The sequence below is a fragment of the Mixophyes fleayi genome, chromosome 1 (genome assembly GCF_038048845.1).
Source record: "Mixophyes fleayi isolate aMixFle1 chromosome 1, aMixFle1.hap1, whole genome shotgun sequence".
NCBI lineage: Eukaryota > Metazoa > Chordata > Amphibia > Anura > Limnodynastidae > Mixophyes > Mixophyes fleayi.
In genome coordinates this window covers 370,472,001-370,491,526 of record NC_134402.1, presented here as the reverse complement: position 1 = coordinate 370,491,526, position 19,526 = coordinate 370,472,001, and the positions used below count along the sequence as shown (strand labels likewise).

At 39.4% G+C, this 19,526-nt stretch overlaps 1 protein-coding gene across 2 annotated transcripts in view; it reads right to left on the bottom strand.

Moving 5' to 3' along the window:
• MARCHF3 (membrane associated ring-CH-type finger 3) overlaps nt 1-19,526 on the bottom strand; it is a 169,154-nt gene that overhangs the window by 129,758 nt on the left and 19,870 nt on the right. The window contains exon 2 of one of the 2 annotated variants that reach the window (XM_075178905.1): nt 2,727-2,837. The exons of the other annotated variant lie outside the window; for it this stretch is intronic. The gene's annotated coding sequence lies outside the window, so the exon portion shown is untranslated. The remainder of the gene's footprint in view (nt 1-2,726; nt 2,838-19,526) is intronic. 2 annotated transcript variants of the gene reach the window in all.

Here is a 19,526-nt window from a genome sequence, read left to right as displayed (position 1 = left end):
CTGTTAATGAGAATGCTGCCTATTTACTAGGAACTACTGATGTGTAAGTCACAGATGACGCAGTTCACAAAAGTAGTGCTATTATGTTTCTGCTATTAACTGAATGTTTTTAAAGAAAGTTAAATTCAGAAATAAGTAACACCATTTTTATTGCAACAAACACCACTTTTAATTAAAGTAAGAAAAGTGGGCAAGGACAATTTAGTGCCCAAAATAACTAGATTTCAACAATTACAAAATAATTCAGAAGGCTTTTAGAGGAAATTTGAAATGTTGAAAAATGTAATGATGCTGAATGGATCATGCAGTGTCTAATGTTAATTGTTCTTTTTATTAATTGCGTATATATCGTGCTCCCATACTTTGGAAAGTAAAAATCTTTCATATTTGTTTTTAGGTCTCAAATTAGATAAAACAATTATATAATGCAAGAAGATTGGGATAAAAAGTAGAAGGTAAAAACAATTATATGAACCTGCCCCCACTTGTTCTGTTAATTTGGCTTCTAAGAAGGAAAAGGCACACGGTCGCACACAGCTATAGAACCCTTGCTCAGTTGTCGATGATACAATATCATTCCCATACAAAAGGCAGGGTGCACTCTCGTTAGTAACAGTATACAGGGACAAAAGAGAAAGAACACAAGAGGCACTCCGGTTCCTAAGCCAAATATTACTAAGTTATTATAAGTAATAGAGTTGCAACAATAGCTAATATTAAAAGACTTACATTTTATTAATTTCTTATTAAAAAGCAGCGAAATGTAAAAAATGTTGATGTGTGTTGTGTATTTAAAATAGAATACCCAGACAGACGGCAAAAAAAGGTATTATATAATCATGGCATATGAAATACTGAGATAGACCATTTGGTGAGAGATTGGTTACTGTACCTCTGTGTCTCAAACTGTGAAATTCATATACAGGTCACCAAATCAAAGTGTATTAATATTTGTCTATATAAGGCGATATAAGGGGATAACTCTCTTCAGACCTATAATCTAGGTCTAAAGAAGTTCCTATATTAGTGTCCAACCATAGTAAGTGTTGCACATATAGGTAGCCACCTATATAAGGGGTATACAATGTAACAGTTTAATCATTGGGAACCATCATAATCCACTTCACACTTTACATTAACAATCAGTGTGATTGGTACTAGTCCGGCCGTGATAGTAATCCCCTCGTAGTGTGTCATCCAATTCCGATGTTATACAGGAATGGTAGTATATAATACCACTACTAGTAGTTATTATCTGCTTTGTAAAAAGAATCACAGTCCCTTAATATGGTGACCAATTTTGGCTTCATCAGAAGTTAAAAAACAAGTATAGTAAATTAAAACTTTTGGGTTGAAAAAATAGATTGTCATTCTGGGTAAGTGTATATGGTAGCCCTGCATATATACCAACAGATCTCTCCAAAATATGTGTAATAATTATATAGTGCTATTCTTTGGTATTTAAGGAAATTGTTACAATTTCCATCTCTCACTTGAACGCTTCTAATCTAGAATAGTTAATAATTCATTTGTGGCACTTTTTAAAATAATAAAATATGTACATTAAGAAAAAAACTAATAACACTTGATATTCGTATGTATCATTTTGTTCAAAGATTACATTAGACAGCTTTTTTTAAGATCTATATAAAAAATACTAAACCTTCATTAGTACAAAGAATGATCTGTGTTGTGTAGGATGTATCACTAAACATAGGGGAAATCTGAATAAAAGCCTGATTTTGATATTAAGGTTTTTCTGGTATGTTGCACTACAACATTGAACAGCTTTATGGCAGATAACGCTAGAAACTTTAATCTATTTGTCTGTACATTTCATTCTGAAAACTTTTAATAAATATATTGCTTTATGCCTATTTATTGGCTTTTCAGCCATGTGTTTATATAATCAGAGCTGTTTATTTGTGTTGCTGTGGGTTACACCTCAGTTCTACTGTGCTCCCAGAAGTGAATACAGCTGTACCCAGAGAGCAGCACTGTATATTTACCCAGGACAAATAAAACAAATTACTATTAATGATGGTATAAATACATAAATGGAAGGTAGAAAAAATACAGTATTTGGTAAAAGTTGCAGGGGGGCACATATAAACCAATAAGATAAAGTAATTGGTAAGTTAGAAACTAACTTAAGTGACCCAATTATATTTGAACGCCAATAAAATGTTTGCCTACACAGTTTAGCTTTTTCAGTGGACAATTATTTTTTTTTTAAGCGCTGTCACCCACAAACCACAAACAGTGAATTGCTCAAGTTAGAAAATTATGGGATCTAAATGACCAAAAAATGCAAACAATGGTATAATATATACATCTATATATACATATTATATATATATATATATATATATATATATATATATATATATATATATATATATATACATACACACACAAATTGTTGTCTTAAAGAGCCGTGTAGAGTGGCACGGAACATGACCAGCATAGGTGGTACCACTGACCCACAGATTTCAGTATACAATAGCAACACATTTTTTTTCTTGTAGATGGTTCTGCACCATTCCTTTGGTTTACTGTAATTTATTTCCTGTTATTATGCTATCATTTTTGCGCATCACAGGACAAAATTATATTTGCATCAGATTTTGTTTCAGATCTACAAAAAGTACTATATACATTTCTTTTACAAGAAATACAATACAATGATTACATTAATAATTAGCTTTAAGATGTTTTTCATCTACCTGGTAAGACTGCTTCTTGCTTCAAGCACATCAAGTCATCTGGCTCAACTGCTGCAAGGTCTTTCAATTTAATAACTCCACATTGAAGATTGCTCTATTTTTGTCCAGTAACTGGGAATACACAAAGGTCCATGCTTCATTTACTGTGTAAACAGCAACAGCATTTAGCATTACGGTCAACCTTAAAATTTGACATACTTGGACATATAAAGAAAGGATCATGTGACCATGCAGAAATGTGACTGACTATACCGAAAATACTTCTTTCTCACCCCCACTGCATTGTCTGTTTGTTCTTTAAGTAAACATACATTTACTTATGTTGGGAAAATGTAGGGTCATCTTTTATGAAAGCAGATATTGGATGTTATATACAAGTGGCTGCAGCGGTGCTTTTGAGCACTAAGACCATTGTTATTCTGTTGTGATGTCACAGACTTTGTGCCATTTATGTCTATTTTTTCCCCTGCAAACATTGCTTGGCTCAGCAAGTTGATGTCTTTTGCAAAAGACCATTTGAACAGGATGATGGGTGAAGTCACAACATTCCATATGCATATCAATCGCATGTGTGCGTGTCCCCTTATATCAGCAGTAAAACGTGGAGGTAGAGAGAACTCGAAAGCAATACATTTAAGGCAGTGTCGACAAGTACTTGATTTACCACCACCTTGTAGGTGACATTAAAAGGTGCTCCAAACACTATATGTTTTTGTTTTACTTTAGTAATTCTCGAATGTAAATAATAAAAGGATAAAACTAGGCTTGTTATAGGAAGGATCTTTACCTAGTTTCTATGATGGCACTAGTAAATTGCTTGTAGAGCTCACCACGTACTGCAGTTCCATTGTTAGCTTTCTCTTTCACCTCATAATCACTCCCATGAATCTAATGGAGAGTTGATAAACCTCTCATGATACAACAGTTTAGGGGTGTGGCCTAATGGAACAGAATATATGTGACATCATTGAGGGGAGGGGCATGATGTCACAATGGTTATAGTCCTTCTAACTACTACTTTAAATGATATGCAAATATGCACAAGGTAAGTCAACCGTGCAGTGCACCACACATACACCAATGTATTGAACATCATAACAATCGATATATATACAGCACTATAAATAAAGAAAGCCGTGAAATCACCCTACTTTGCAAAACACAGTGATAGCTATAGCTAGCCCTACACCATATCTACATTACACAACCTATAAATAAGGACATGACAACGCCTCCTTTCTAACGTTAAGGATGTAGCCTAGCCATAAAACCATAACGAATTGCCGCATGCACTAGAGATACCTGCCTCTGATGTTTGCAGTACCCACTCCCCATGGTGAGCAGAGGGGCATACCTCTCTACCTCCTGTGAGTCATCATCATCACCATTTATTTATATAGCGCCACTTATTCCGCAGCGCTATACTCATTAACATCAGTCCCTGCCCCATTGGAGCTTACAGTCTAAATTGCCTAAACACACAGACAGACAGACAGAGAGAGAGAGAGAGAGAGAGAGAGAGAGAGAGAGAGAGAGACTAGGGTAAATTTTAATAGCAGCCAATTAACCTACTAGCATGTTTTTGGAGTGTGGGAGGAAACTGGAGCACTCAGGGAAACCCACGCAAACACGGGGAGAACATACAATCTCCAGACAGAGAAGGCCATGAGTCATGCTGACCAGTGGCACGATCCTATTAAATCTGGACCATTCAGAATTGTGCATTGCTATATTGTCAGCAATATCAGACAATGAACCCCTATTGCTCTATCTTTGACCCCAATATAAGTGCAATGTTTGATTATAACCCAACTGAAAATTACCCAACTTATTATCAGGCACGTTGGATGGTGCGGCTGGATGAACACTGCCATCGTTCTGTGTGTATGGCCATATTCCAAGTAAATTAACAGTATCCAGTGTCAGCCAGAGTGATCCGGCCACTCAACCCCTGTGTCAAAGTTATTATCTTGTCCAGGTTGGTGTGTGAACACATTGGAGAGTGAGCCTGGTACACGGCTTCTGATCTGACTTGTTTACCTTTGATTCTCATCTGTGAGAAAAGTGCAGCACAAAAAGCTCAATGTGTGTAGTAGACTAGTTAATTGCAGATAGGGCATGAACCTAATTGCATGTACAGTACAAAAGGAGGTGCAACATTTCTTAATGTGACAAGTTAATTTGCGAGGAGCAGATCAGTTGTTAATGAGCCCCATTTTATCCTTATGTTGATACTTTTCTAACTCCTTGAAATTTCTAATAACAATCTATAGCATACAAATGCACTAGAAACACAAACAAAGTAACATAAGCAAACAGATAATACACATCCCATATTTGGCAGGAGGTATCAACATGCTTTTATCGGACTTGCTGCTGAATTACACAAGGGATTGGTAACAATTCCATGATAAGCACAGGGCATGGATACAAACTGCACTATTTTTTTCACATCTATGCTTCATTAAGCAATCTCCCTGCATTGTCCAAATGGCAGTGTGAATAGTACTTGAAGCCCAATCTAAAAACACAGCTCAGACAGAAGGGCAGCACAAGCTGAACGTGTAAATGTACCTTTATTGATTATTTGTAAAACGTTGCTCCATATTAGATTCTAATTTAATCTTAAGTCTTCATTTGGATGCATTAAGGAGGATTGCAATTAAGAAAGTAACATTACCAAGTAACATTGGCTAAATAAATAGCAGCTTTATCTGTTCGCTATATACTCTTCTTTTGTGTGTAATATACCTCTTCTAAAAGCACCACCCACAAACCAAATTGGTACGTTTATGTAATGTGATGGCACTATATAAATAGATGATAATTAGTAAATAAATAAATGTACATCCAGTGGAAACAATGTATAACTTTGTTGCAGCTTCAACGATACACAGGTGGATAATTATTTAAAAATATTTGTATAATTGAATTTAATTACATTTATATTTATATAATTATATCATTTATCCAATAACCACAATGAATGTTTCTCTGGTGTTAATAAGTAGTATGTTTTCCATTTCTCTCAGGTTCCTTTACGTGTTTCATGTAGAATAATGTGTTTTTTTTCAGTTTGTTATTTAAATGTCTGTCATCATTTCTTAACAAATGTACCTAGACATATTTTCAGGTTTTATTTTTTCTTAACATTTTAATGTGTTTGCTTTCTGGTACTTTTACCTTTCAAGGTCTCCAGTGTAACAACTCTTGGACGTCAGTGCCATGGTATACTTTTTCGGGTCTCTTTTCTACAAACTGCCAATAACAAGGCAAGAAACAGTCCGTAATTGTGCCATGTTTGTTGAGTATAATTTCTTCTTGTAGCTAGTAGCACTTGCTGCTAAAATTAATGAATGTCCAAATGTAAATAACTTTCAGCATCCTATGTGCAGTACCTGTCTTACAGTCCTGTATCCGCTGAGGTACCGATACGTTTGGTGTGTAACTAGAGTATGGGACACTATTTTGCAAATGTTGTTAAATTAGTAACAAATACACCAGGCATGACTGTAATAAGCCATTTGATTTTCTTTTTGCTTTCCTTAGGGATGCTCCCAAATATATACCGACTGTGGCCAGTATATAGTAAGAAAAAAGGTGCTTCCGGCTCGAAAGGACTGTGAATAATAGAGGATCACTATGAATGCTAAAATGACTCCTGTTCCAGGCCCAATCAAATCCTCTCCTCCCATCATGACTTGAGTAATCCAGTCCAAGACATTTTCAGATACCAAGAATGTTGGGAACTATGTGGATCTAGGCTTTCAGTGTTCAACTTACATAGACTTAGCAACACTTTTACAGAAGATGGGTAATGTGTAGAACCAAGCATAACATTATACATTCATTTGTTAATGTTTACAGTGGATAAACTTAAAGGGAAAATTAAAACAATAGTGTGCCTTTAAACAATTGGGTAAAGTTGGCGATATTTTGCTCGTTCAGGTCTAAATTGTCTGTTGATTAATTGATGCGAATTGTATATTTACTACAAATTATTCTTCACAACCTTACAAGCTTCAAAAGTCTTCTATTGCAGTAGGAACGTCTACTCCAGAGGGCAAATGTATGAAGAATCGGTTTCTGCAAGTCGCCGATTTTGCAGGGGAAATTTAAAGCAGCGATTGCTTTTAAAGGCAAACTTGCCTTTAAAAGCCATCACCGCTTTAAATTTCCCTTGCAAAGTCGCTGATTTCTGGCAACTTGCAGAAAACGATGCTTCATACTTTTACCCCCAGGGCTCCAAATCAAAGTCCTAGAAAGTTCAACAATCCCAACTGGAAAATAAGAAGACATTATACCAAACTATTCTCCACCCAAACCAATCCCCCAATCTGCCTAAACCATGCCGGATCCATCCACACCCATTGCTATCACGCCACACCACTTTCAGATGCCGTAAATCGTGACTGTCCTAGGAACATCATGACTGCTCACTGTTAAAATTCACTGATTAAATCTGTTTAATAACTTTTACCACAGCAACTAAGAAAACTGTATTTTAATATAATAGTTTGAACAAGAAAATAAACAAATTCATGAGGACCACTGTAGTTGTGTGATATAGCACCTAAAACTCTTAAAAATTTAAATCAGACAGATTTATTACATTTCTGTGGTCAGAAAAACAAGCAGGCAAGTGAATTGTTATTTTGTCTCTAAACTGTATTAATTTTCTTTCCAAGATTGAAGAATCAGTTATCTTTTAAATAATGGCACCACTTCTGCTTTCCACCAATCCTGTGGTACCAAAGCTAAGAAACTGAGTTCTTGAGCACTAAAAATATGTTCTTTCTATTTTTGGATTAAGCTTCCAAAGCATCCTTGGATGTTTGCCATCTGGGCCAGGTGGTTTCAGGCCTGCTATATTTACCTAATCACTTTTCAAGTTCCTTCCGTGTTTGCCAAGTGCTGGATACATTTGTTGGAAAGAAATTTACAGGTCTGATCTGTTGCAAGCTATAATCAGGTCTGTATTTCCCATAGAGACACACTAAGCACATGCATAAGAGAGTTCAAGGGGCAATGGAATATGTTGATTGTATTATTATTTTTTTCTCTTTAGATTTTATTTTCTTGCTACCTGATCTGTACCAAAACCATTTGACCTTAAAGTAAAATGAAAGATGGGATGCTGAATAAAAAGGCAAGCTCTCATGATTTGCCTTGTTACAAATTTAAGGTGTATTCAATCACAAGGCAGATTTATCAAAGGTCAAAAAGTCATATTGTCAACGATAATGTGTGTAATAGGTTTTTTTTTTTGCACAAACGCCAGTGATAAACACGCCAGAAATAAGTTGTTTTTTAATGGGTATCCTATTACCAGGTAAATACTTGTCCTGTTAACGCTGTCTCAGAATGGCGTTAATAGAAAGAGAGAACAAGGCGCTAGAGTGATAAGAAATCCTGCTACCATGGTAACAAAACAGTGTTAAATCATAGTTATTATTTTTATGTTGGTGATAAAAAAAATTACAATCACAGCCAAGATAAGATAATTTCATAAATAGGCCCCATCGTACCCTATGGTAGAATTGACTCAAAATACAGCCCTGACCAAAGGTGGGAAACAATATGAAGACAACCGTTCTTCATTCTCTACACCATTTTTTTTTGTCTTTATATTTTCTCTTCGGATAATTTATCATAGGCTTTTTGAGTTTTGTTTTATTTACATAAACCAAAAGGTTACTTTCCCTGGTTTTCACCAAATAAAATACACTTCCCATTATTTTTCTTAATTCCATTTGTTTTCTTTTTGGATAGGGATTTTGTGATTTGCTTTATTTCATTAATCCAATTTTTATAGGTGACTTTCCCCGATTTGTATGAAATAAAATGCATTTCTACTTATTTAGTTTCATCTTTTTGTGTTTATTTTAAATTTGCTGTTGAAAGATGCCTAAGGGCAGAGGCTTTTTATTCTTATGAAAATACCACTACAGGCTGTGTGTTGTGGAGTTGCCCATAGCAGATTAAAATTAGACTTTCTAAGATTAGGAATCCTGATTGAGCCCAAGCCCATACTGTTTTGGAAACTGATTACAAACAAGACTAAGCTGCTGTCATTGTTTCCCAAGAGATGACACACTAAATATTATTTTTTATTATTAAGTTCAATTCATGGCATGCTTCTATGGGGCATTAAAGGGCAAGAAGCAGAAATTGCTAAAAATTATGGTCCTCACATTATTTTGGATATTTTACACGGCTAACCAGAACGTCATATATACAGCTGTCAGAGTCAGAAGTTTCCAAAAACTGCTGAGGGAGATATGATCTTAGGTGACTAGAGAAATTTACATTATTCTCTTTAGTAAACTTAGCGTTATGAGATTTTCTATTACTACATTCAGTTTTAAGGTACATATTGGGGCATGTCCTGTATCCTAATAAATGGAGATCAGCCACTCTATCCAATAACATGCTTCTACACAACACTCTTCATCCACGGGTGAGGAATGGCCTTCTGCCATTTCACAAGCCACAGAACACCAGTTTTGGTGTGTATGACAAAGCATTCTAAAACATTTAATAATGTTTTCAACTCTTTTTCCTCTGAAACAGTGATTTCTGCCGAAGTGCACGGATTTGTAGGGCAAGATGGCCACTTTGCTGAGGAGAAGAAGTTTAGTCTAGCTCAGTGTTGGCTAACCTGTGACACTCCAGGTGTTGTGAAACTACAAGTCCCAGCATGCTTTGCCAATATATAGCAGCTTATTGCTGGAAGGGTATGCTGGGACTTGTAGTTTCACAATACCTGGAGTGTCACAGGTTAGCCAACACTGGTCTAGCTGATGGAAGTTGTGGGGCTGTTTCCTGCTACAGAATAGTTTTGTAGTGCAGTAAAAAAAATAAGATTTCATTTTGTGGAACAAGATTATTGAAATTAGATAAAGGGGAGGTGAGGGTGGATATTTAGTGCATACTAGACCACTCTCCCAGAATTTCCTGGAGCCTCACGAATTCTGAGTAGGTCTCCCAGAAGAGGCCATTCTCCCGCATCCTGCCCACTTCATGACGTGATTCTTTATGAATATTGCAATTTTGCCCTGACCCACCCACGCCCTACCCCTTTGAGAAAAATGGCACATGTGTATAATTGCTTTGCAGGGGCCACAAGGGCTCGATTCGTCGCGCCCCACTCCCCTCCGTTTTCACAGTAAAAAGTTGATGAGTATGTTTTAGTGGCATTGTTTGCTGAGTGGAAGGGCACACATCCATTACACTTGTAAAAGGACCTGAATTTTGAGGTGATGGGGAAATGTGCTACTTCAGAGGTGTCACCGAAAACACACCTCTGTCTCCATGAGGACGTTTTAATAAATGTTAAAAAGCATGGCATTACTGCAGAGAGGTTCCACTTTTCCTTCACTAAATTCTACATATTTTACATGATTAAGTATTATTATGGCTCCTTCCAATGAGTACTATCTCCTAATGCAGCCATCGGACCAAAAAAGATTGTGCCCTTAATCCAGGGTTTCCCAAACCCAGTTCTCAGGGCTCCCTAACAGTGCAGGTTTTTCCGGATCACATGTGACATAATTAGGACCACCTGTGGATCGGTTACAATGTGTCAGTCAGTAATGAATACACCTGTGCTCCAGCAAGGAGATATGGAAAACCTGCACTGTTGGGGAGCTCTGAGGACTGGGTTTGGGAAACCCTGCCTTAATCTATAGGGACAGCATATGTCTATACAATTATATTTTTCCATTTCCACTTTTGGTTGAGCCACTCCCATGGTGATAAAATTACTCATGCAATATAAACCTATTACTAATTAGTGTACAAATCTAATTCCATAGGAATAATTATGTTGTTTTAATTTAGTGTGACTCCTATTCCAACTCATACTATCTTTAAGTGTGTTTCACCATGATAGAATATACACCAATTGTGCTTGTCTGTTCAGCCTGTCCTATATATCTAGTGAAGTGCATGGCATCACACAACATTTTCAAGCAGTTCATTGGACATTTTTATGTAAAGAACAGGCATTGAGTAGGCATGCTGTTTTCCTATGTAATATATTAAGCACTCCAAGTTATTTTGAAATCATGTTTTCTCCCCTGTTAGTAGTGCGTGATGTCAGCTTTTGACTGGAAATACTGTTGTTTGGAGATTTACTGACTGTGTGGAGTACGAGATGACATTTTCAGGAATGCCTAGTATAATGTTCACAAGCACTAATCCTCAGGACACACAGAAGCTTGGGTGTCAAGCATATCTCAAATCCCAGAAGCATTCATGGGAAACAGAATTCTTTCAAAATAACCCAGAACATTTCTTGAAGATAACACAGTATTAACACAATAATTTGTGTTATTTAAGCAAAGCTTAACTCTGTTGCTGCAGATCCCATTTTTGTCCAATTGAAGAGGAAACAACTAAATTCATATTTTGACTATATGAACAGGAAGGCAAACATTCACCAATACAAATATACACAGCCTGACAATTAAGGTGTTTTGAATTTGTATTAAATGTATGTGTGCTAAATCCAACAAAGCATAGGAAGTGTCAAACATCTTTGATGTCATTGTAATCTTTACAAACAGTATTTATCTGCAAAAATATTACAAAATGCTATGGAATAACATGTAACAATGTGAGTTATCAAGGAACGGGAGTAGTCCAGAAGGTTTAATAGAAACAATACTGTAAAAATTTTAGGTCTGGCGTGGGAAGAAGTTGATATGGCCAACCGCTTAATCATGGTAATATAAAAGGTTAAATGTATTTTCATTATTTGGGTTACTAAATAAGTAAAATGATTTGTATGAAACAGACCACAGATCACAAAAAGAACCCTAAAATTTGAAATCCAGCGCTAACAATTTAGAACACAATTAGCCCATAACAAACCATTCATTCTAATTTAAAGTCAGGCGAAAAAGTGCTCTTAGCGCCTGAAATGTACATTAACAGTAAATAGCGGTGAGCGAGCCTTAAACTGTGTTGGCTGATTTTTTCCATGTAGTCTGTCGGGTGATGGACAGGTGAAAATGTTTTACTGTTTATACCGAATAGGGACTGACAAAGCTGGAATTAACTTCAGTCAAACAAAGGAATTCAGCAGTAAAATGACCTCTTGTATAGAAACTGAAGCGTAAAGGATAACAAAATCACTTCCATTTCTGTAAGGTTTAATGCAGCCCATTAACATGATGATACACGAATTCACTTCTAAAAATCACAGAAGAGAAGAACAGAATGCCTTGCGTGAAATCCAAAATAATATTAATTATGATGCACTTTTCAAACTTAAATACCCATCTATTATGCGTTCTAATTCTACTGTCTATATAACAAGAGAGAGTAACAAACACAACTCTCTCCAACAAGGAGAAAAATATAAAAGTTAATGATGAGTTGAAAAAATAGGGATATTTCTAGAGACTAAAAAAGATATATACGCACACACTCATACATACACACACACATACACACACACACACACACACACACACACTGTATAGGATTTATTTTTCGAATTGTGTGTCACTTAGGGTTTCCCGAATATGGGGTTCATCCGTAATATAGAGCAGCATGACTTAAACAGACTAAATTACATGTGTCTGTCCTTACACGGGCCGGGCAGGGGGGGCACCGACCCCGGGCCGATGACATAGTCTAACCGCTTTTTGGGCCGCCCCCCATGGATCCCATATTACTCGAATATTACCGGCGGCCGCATCACATGACACGCGATGCGGCCGCGTCAGCGCACAGGCGGTCGCATCACATGACACGCGATGTGGCCGCGTCATCAATGATGCGGCCGCATTGCGTGTCATGTGATGCGGCCGCCTGTGCGCCCCCCGGGCTGAAATCTGCCAGCCCACGCCTGAACATATCTCATCCTTGCATTATATTTTATATAACACACAGCACATGTTTGAGCACCCCTGATTAAATTGTATTTTTCCCTGAATCTCTAAGTGGAAAGAAGTTAATGCAATCTCTGCAGGGTGCAAGCTCAAAACAGAAAGGATAGTTGTTCAATCAATTTATTGGTTCACAACAGGTGCTTGAAGGGGTGGGGGGGTATCCTGAAAGGAGCAAATACAAAGAAGTCATTTGGAGGCTCTTGGGGTACCTCTTGGAAAGTTAGACCTCAATTTATAAACACATATATGTATGACCCAAAAATAGGGACTCTCATTGATTAGAGTTATGACCACCCTATTATTATTATTATTATTATTATCGTTTATTTATAAGGCGCCACAAGGTTTCCGCAGTGCCGTACACAATACAAACAATGGACAGTACAGGGAATAACAGTACAATACAATAAACGAGTAGTACCAACACTTCAGAGGCTCCAGGCAAGGCAAGTGAGTGGAGGTTGGAGCAGAAGAGAAGGTAGCGAGACAGGAGGGAGGAGGTCCCTGCTCATACAAGCTTACATCCTATAGGGAGGGTAGACAGATGACAGGCACAGAGGATGTCGGAGGAGGGGAGCAAGCGCTCCCCTCTACTGAGGAGAGTGAGCATGGAGAGAGGGTTAGGTGGAAGGCTGGTAGGCAATGCGGAAGAGATGAGTTTTGAGTGCCCGTTTGAAGGAGCACAGGTTAGGTGACAAACGGATGGACCGTGGGAGGTCATTCCAGTGCAGGGGGGCAGCTCGGGAGAAGTCTTGAATTCTGGAGTGGGATTAGGTGATCAGAGTGGAGGAGAGGCGACGGTCATTGGCTGAACGCAGGGGCCGGGCGGGAGTGTGGATGGAGAGGAGATTGGAGATGTAAGGGGCAGTGGAGTGGGAGAGAGCCTTGTATGTGAGGGTAAGAAGTTTAAAAAGGATTCTGTAAGGGAAGGGGAGTCAGTGTAGGGCAAGGCAGAGAGGGGAGGCAGAAGAGGAGCGGCGAGAAAGGAAGATAAGCCTCGCAGCCGCATTGAGTATAGAACGAAGGGGGGCGAGGCGAGAGCTGGGGAGGCCGGTGAGGAGAAGGTTACAGTAGTCCAGCCGGGAAATGATAAGCGTGTGGATCATGGTTTTGGATGCTTCATGAGATAGGAAGGGCCGGATGCGGGCAATGTTGCGAAGTTGGAAGCGACAGGATTGGGCAAGGGATTGAATGTGGGGGGCAAAAGAGAGAGAGGAGTCGAGGGTGACTCCCAGGCAGCGGAGTTGGGGGACAGATGAGATAGTGGAGTTGTTGACAGTGATGGAGAGATCCATGTGGGATGGGGACTGAGATGGAGGGAAAACAATGAGTTCGGTTTTAGCAATGTTAATTTTGAGAAAGCGTGAGGACATCCAAGAGGAGATGGCAGAGAGGCAGACAGATACACGAGAGAGGAGGGCTGGGGAAAGATCGGGAGAGGAGATGTAAAGTTGAATATCATCGGCGTATAGGTGATACTGAAGACTGAATGAGGTGATGAGAGCACCGAGGGAGGTAGTGTAGAGTGAGAAGAGTAGAGGGCCAAGAACAGAGCCCTGAGGGACTCCTACAGGGAGGGTGGAGGGGGGGGAGGAAGATCCAGAGATAGAAACAGAGAAGGAGCGTTTGGCGAGGAAAGAGGTGAACCAAGTGAGGACAGAGCCAGAGAGACCGAGAGAGTGAAGGGTCTGCAAGAGGAGGGGGTGGTCAACGGTGTCAAAGGCTGCAGATAGGTCAAGGAGGATGAGGAGGGAGAACTGACCCCTGGATTTAGCATAGAGGAGATCATTAGTAACGTTGGTGAGTGCAGTTTCGGTGGAGTGGAGGGGGGCGGAAACCAGATTGAAGGGGGTCAAGGAGGGAATTGTCTGAGAGGTGACAGGTGAGGCGGTTGCAGACAATTCGCTAGAGAAGTTTAGAGGCATAGGGGAGAAGTGAAATGGGGCGGTAGTTGGCGAGTGAGGTGGGATTAGCAGAAGCTCTGTGACGTGGCAGGTGGCTTATCATACATTTGCAAATGTGTGTAACTAAGGATTCTGCATTTTTATGTACAGGTATAAATAACAGCTTTGTTACTGGTTAATAGAGGGATATAAACTCATACTAGGCATATTCCTGCACATTTTAATGCATACTTAGTATTTTTTTGCTGAATGGAACTGATTAAAGAACACAGGGAATGTGATATGTGCAAAAGTTTGTGCACCGTTTTAATTGATTTAGTAATACTTGTTTAAGGCCTCAAAACTTCATTGTCTCGTTAGACCAGGTGAAGACAATTTCAGAGCTGAAAAAATTATCTGTCCTGCTTATCCTCTTAGGATATTGTGCCTAGTCTCAACAATCATGAGCTCCTCTGAGCAGCTGGCCTAGGACCTGAAAATAAAAATAACTGACTGTTGCAAAGCAGGGGAAGGTCATAACAGGATATCTAAATACTGTCAGCTTGGAAATTAAACTGTCAGAAACATCATTAGGAAATTAAATTTAAGGGATTGTGTTTTAGTCAAGGCAAGATCTGGATAGCCCAGAAAAATCTGTGATAACAATGCTTGTTAAGAGTCAAATATGCTAAACAGACACCACATGTCACTGCAAAGTACCTGCAGAAAGGTTTAGCTGACACCGGAGCAGTGGTTCATGGTCCACAGCACAGTGTATTTTATGGAAATATGATCTGCATGGAAAGTTGTCAGAAGGAAACCTTTCCTGCCAACTCAATGCAAAAGCCACTGTACAGTTTACTTGCCAACTCTCCCGGAATTTCCGGGAGACTCCCGAGATTCGGGTTGGTCTCACGGACTCCCGGGAGAGCTGGCAAATCTCCCGCATCCCGCAATTGCGGGGCTAAAATTACACGATTCGTGTAATTCAAGTGTTTTTGCTGGTGGTCAGGTTTCATTTACACACCTTCACGGTTCACAGACAGCGATAGGGCTCATAAGATTTGCCGGATTTCGCCAGAGGTAAAATCCCCCCCTGCTTTGCTTGTATCACCGCAATCTTTGCTCCTGAGATACCCAATAACAAAAGAAAATAGTTGAAGTGGGCTGGTGGGCTGGTATACGGTGGTATGCCATACCGTCACCTTTCCTATATATATATATATATATATATATATATATATATATATATATATATATATATATGTATATATATCACACATACACACACACACACACACACACACACACATGGGCAAAAATAAAGTAACCACTGGTTATTAAAAGTTTAAAAACATCAGTACTAATGCAGAACGCAGGAAGGTGCCAAGACATAATACACCCACGCCTACTTACAACTAATTGGGATCTGACAGACTGCAGCATTGTAAAAGAAAAAAGGATGAAATAATTAGCTTTGCTTTTTACTGTTTTTGTACCTAATCATTTAATGCTATTATGAAGTTTCTAAAAAATTCATTATGGACATGTTTACATTATCCTAACCTTATTACGTTCCGAAGAATGCAAGCAATTAATTAGAAAAATGATTTTCTTTGTGTTATATTTTGAAGTACAGTGTTCCATAGATTTCTAGATTATTAAAACCATAAATGCGTTCGGCATCAAAGGCTGCAACATTGAGTTATTGTATTTGTGTCCTCTGGGGGAACATTCAGGTCATGACTGATCATGCAAAGCAGGTCTTCATCACTCGTAAATAAAATACATAGGAAAAAAACAACTGCTATATCATTGCTGGAAATCCCATTCACATATCCCAGAGCCATAAACGTCTAATATATCTGCAAAAGACAACCAGAATCCAGTATCACAAGGCTTATACCATATATAGTTATAGGCAAAGCCTTCTCAATTCTACAAAAAGCTCTCCACAGAGTTCCCAAATTCAAATATTTACTAGACTACACTGTAATTGTCCGCTGTCCAAACATTCAGACATGACGTAAAACATGTATGTGTCATGAAAGTCAAGAGGTTTCTTCTTTGGGTTTTTTTTTTTTGGAAAGGTTGTTTTTGCTTTGAATGAACATCAATGTCTAGAATGTCAATTATTTTCTAATTAAAAGGAAGGTATTAACCAAAACAAATATGACTCAATCCAGAGAGTTCAGAACTTAAACATAATTGAACACTTCAACAGTGATAAACAAGCTGGCAGGACACAGTTCAATAATTCTTTGACTAGCTCAGTGCATGCTGGATAATGTAGTTCACCAGCAACTGACACGGCATAAGACACATTTAATGTAGACAATCTGTGGCTTTTTAGCTGTTGCATTGTCGAATTGGGGCATAAAGGGCCCACCTGGGGATTGCAACGCTAAAGGCCCACAAGAGGGGTGTGTGGCCAGCCATCATAGAGGCGAGACCAGATACTAGAGGGGGAGTGGTCAGCCCACGAAGGACAGCTAGCACCATAGTGTAGTATATAAAGAGTGCAGTATGTAAATAAAGAGTACACAGTCTTGACCTGCCCCTTAGATTGGGCAGAATATCAGAATCAGAACATTTGATAGACTGTCCCACCTGTTCTTACACTTTCACCACCTGTGGCTGCTGGTTTCTTTAGTTGCGGCTTGTCTGGATCCTGGAATGTTGGGGGCCCTATTTGAAAAAAAATGGGCACATTTAGAAAATTCCAACCAGCTCCGGCATTAAATCAAAAGGACCCACGATTAATATTTAGGCCTTCCTCCAGCCCCGACATTAAAGTAATAGTATTCCCCATTTATTTAATAAACCTATTTCCCTCCCTCCAAACAGCCCCAGCAATAAATTAATTGCATTTACGTATAATAAATATACCTATTTCCAGCAACCGTCACTGTCATTAAATAATTCAAATTCACATTTAATAAATAGACCTCATGCTCCTCAAACTCAGCCCCACATTCAATTAATAGCCCTCATACCACCCCATCTTAAATTAATAGTCCCCACTATAAAAATTAAATTGCCCCACCATCACCCTACAAATAAAATAGCACCCTTTAGTTAGCCACAAACTACCACACACACACACACACACACACACACATTACATTGCCACAAACCCGCTGTGCCATCACACACACACATTACTGTGCCCCTTCATCACCATGCTGTGCCCCCTTATGATCACACAGCGCCCTTAATGCTGCTTTTGCTCCCCCCTTCTCCTGGTCACCCTTTATCACACTGTGCCACGCTGCTTTGGACACCCTTCACACTCTGCCATGCTGCTTTGGCCTCTCTTCACACTCTGCCATGCGGCTTTGCCCACTTCACTCTCTGCCATGCAGCTTTGGCCCCCCTTCACACTCTGCCATGCTGCTTTGGCCCCCCTTTACACTCTGCCGTGCTGCTTTGGCCCCCTTCACACTCTGCCGTGCTGCTTTTGCCCCCCTTCACACTGTGCCATGTTGCCCTTGCTCCTCTTTCACACTCTGTCATGTGCCTTTGCTCGCCCTTCACTCTCTGCCATGCTGCCTTTGCTTCCCCTTCACTCTCTGCCATGCTGCCTTTGCTCCCCCTTCACTCTCTTCCATTCTGCCTTTGCTCCCCGTTGCTTTCGTTCCTTCCCTAACCTTTTCCATCGGCTTCTTTCTTCTCTTCTTCTGTCTTCTTGCCAACTCCTCTCTGCGCCGCTCCTCACTGAATGCTGGGCGTGATGATGTCACGTCCAACATTCAGTGCGAACGAAGCAGAGAAGAGGGAGGAGGGTTGCCGACACAGCGATCACTTGAGTATATTTTTTTTTCAAAGTCCCCGCTCATCCCACCAAAAAAGAGGGGAGTGATCAGGGTCGGGGTCTACCAGGGGATATCCCGGCTCCCCGACGGGCCAGTCAGACCCTGCTGTCTATAATATTCCTGTTGAAGGCGGTTAAACAAAATTAAATTATTCTATGAAAGGTTTAAGTAATATTATACTAAAAGTTTGGTTAGGGTGGATAGCATACATTGTGATTGATCTTCTCAGCAACATTCTTATGTCTCCACATTGGGATTCAGAGAATGTCCCATGGTTTGTAATTAAATGCTCTATGTGAACCTTTATTCTTTCACTCCACTGATTGAAAATGCTCTACAGCAAGCATTATGGTAGGAGCGAATAGGCTTCATACTATGATTTAAAAACCTACAAATTATAAATATAAAATTATTAATATGTTTAGAACACATTGTGAGCATGCTCCAAGGTGAATCCAGAGATAAAGCAGCTATAGGGATAAATAATTCTTCCAAACCATGCAGCAAACAAATGTTCTTTTGCCACAGTGGCAATGCTGTATTTCTGGTACACATGTGTGTCCCACACATATCACCTCCAATTCTGTCTTTGACCACAATCTTCTTTCCTTTTCATACCTCCCCCCGCACACAGCATCCCTTCAACAGCATTGATCCCATCCTCTTCTCAACCTCCCTTGAACCCCTCCTCTCTTCCATTTCTTGTCTGCCCTGCCATAATGCTGCAGTCTCTCTTTACAACTCTACACCTCTCGCTGATGCCCTTGACACTGCAGCCCCAGCCAACCCACTTTGTCTCTGCCAATCTAAACCCCAATTTTGCCATTTCCCTCTTTCTCGCTACTTCCAAAAGTGCTCATGCTCTTCTAAGCGCCTATGAAGGGAATCACATTCTGATGCCGACTTCATCCACAATTCATTCATTCCTCTTACTATTCTACCCTATGTCTTGCCAAACAAACATATTTCAAATCCTTCATTTCCGCTCTGTCCAATATTCCCCAAAGCATTGTTGCTGCTGTTAATTCTCTATACAAAATTGACTCTATCCACAATGAAATCTGTTTTCGACCAGATTCACCTCCTCCCACCTGTTCAAGCACTCCCCCTCCACTCTCTGCTCCTATCTTCCTGTAACTGTATCAGAAATCCTCACTCTTCTCCTTTTCAATCTGCCCCCTTGACCCTGTTCCCTAGAAA